Here is a 2,368-nt window from a genome sequence, read left to right as displayed (position 1 = left end):
ATCTCACAGCTAAATTATTGTGTTTTATTTGGAATCTGAGCCTTGGGCAATTATTGCTTTTATTTTTGGTCTTTATAGTGTGCTAGTTGTTTTAAGATGAAAGCTTTAGCAATGAAATTTGAAGGTAAATTGTGCTTCAATGCGAAGATGAATACAAAGTCTGAACAGTCAGATTCTTTGTTGTTTACCACCCACATGAGGAAGTTGTTGAGAGAAAACGGATAATAATAATAGGAAGAAGGTAGACTGTTCTAAGCTGAGTAAGTTTATTCAGGTATACACAAATACAGTTACATAGATTATCATACATAGCAGTATATGTGTAGAGAACCTAGGATAACCCACACACATTCCCTATCTCTGTCTCTCTCTGTCTCTGTCTCCCTGTTTTTGTGTGTCTCTTTGTCTGTCTGTCTGTCTGTCTGTCTCTCTCTCTCTCTCTCTCTCTCTGTCTCTCTCTCTCTCTCTCTCTCTCTCTCTCTCTCTCTCTCTCTCTCTCTCTCTCTCTCTCTCTCTCTCTCTCTCTCTCTCTCTCTCTCTCTCTCTCTCTCTCTCTCTCTCTCTCTCTCTCTCTCTCTCTCTCTCTCGTTTTATAGGTAACAGACCCCAATGGAAATAAGTCACTGTCTCACTTTTTTGGGTTATCCTATGTGTGATAATCTATGTAATTGTATTTGTGTATACCTGAATAAATTTATTTACTAACATTCTTAAACCTTTATACATAATAAAAATATGCAATATTGTAATAATGTACTTTAGCACTATCAAATATATTGATTCTAATAGCGCTTTTATACAAATTACTTAATAAAGTTACTGATATTTAGCATTTCTTCTCATAAAATACAACAACATTTAGATGTTGCCACTTCAAATATTAGTAAAGGACCCCAGTGGAGATAAGTCAATTTGACCTTTTTTTTGTGGCAGGTACCATGTTTGTTAAGTTGTATCATGAATTAAGGAAAGATTCAAGACTTCACCTCACGAAAGCAGTTAGTTTAGTTAGTTTAATATGTTTATTATGCACCCCTTACCCATCCTGTGGGCGGTAATCAAAAGATTACAGAGGTACATAATTGGTCCAGGGACTGGACTCCAAAGTTTTGATAGCTGAGCAAGTTACAGAGGTAATGAACTCACAATTTACAAAGGTAATGAACTCACAATTTACAAAGGTAATGAACTCCAGGTAGGTCTAGTCACAATCATGACAAGTTACAAAGGTATTTACAGATTACAGAGGAACGTAATGGATCCAGGGACTGGGCCCCCAAAGTTTTGATAGCTGAGCTAGGTACAAAGGTAATGAGCTCACAAGTTACAAAGGTAATGAATTCTGTAAGAATGGTTACTTACGTTTATACATGGCAACAATCATGAACAAATTATAGTGTAATGAGCAATTCACACTTCCACACCCGGTCACAACTGTAATGAGTTATTGGTGCAAATATTGATTGTTGAGTCACATACACACACACACACACACACACACACACACACACACACACACACACACACACACACACACACACACACACACACACACACACACAAACTCACACTCACACTCACACACACACACACACACACACTCACACTCACACTCACACACACACACACACACACACACACACACACACACACACACACACACACACACACACACACACACACACACACACACACACACACACACACACACACACACACACACACACACACACTCACACACACACAAGAATAATAACAGATTCAATCTTTCCACCCGGATATCAAATCCTCAGGAAAGACAGAGGGAGGAGAGGGGGAGGAGGAGTTGCACTGCTCATTAAAAACCAGTGGGGTTTTGAGAAAATGGAAGGAATGGATGGCACGGGTGAAAGGGACTACTTAGTAGGAACAATCCAGTTTGAGGGACATCAGGTGATAATTGCAGTAATGTACAACCCACCACAGAACTGCAGGAGGCCAAGAGAAGAATACGATGAGAGCAACAGAGCAATGGTCGACACACTAGCCGAGGTGGCCAGGAGAGCACACATGGGGGGAGCAAAGTTACTAGTTATGGGTGATTTCAATCACAAGGAGATTGACTGGGAAAACCTGGAGCCCCATGGAGGTTCCGAAACATGGAGAGCCAAGATGATGGATGTGGTACTGGAAAACCTCATGCATCAACATGTTAGAGACACTACCAGAGAGAGAGGAGAAGATGAACCAGCAAGACTGGACCTTGTATTCACCTTGAGTAGTTCTGACATCGAGGATATCTTGTATGAAAGGCCCCTGGGAGCTAGTGATCATGTGGTTCTGTGCTTCGACTACATAGTTGAGCTCCAAGTCGAGAGAGTAGCTGGAA

The sequence above is a fragment of the Cherax quadricarinatus genome, chromosome 48 (assembly GCF_038502225.1).
Source record: "Cherax quadricarinatus isolate ZL_2023a chromosome 48, ASM3850222v1, whole genome shotgun sequence".
NCBI lineage: Eukaryota > Metazoa > Arthropoda > Malacostraca > Decapoda > Parastacidae > Cherax > Cherax quadricarinatus.
The sequence above is the reverse complement of the archived record's forward strand: the minus strand, read 5'-3'. Positions refer to the sequence as shown.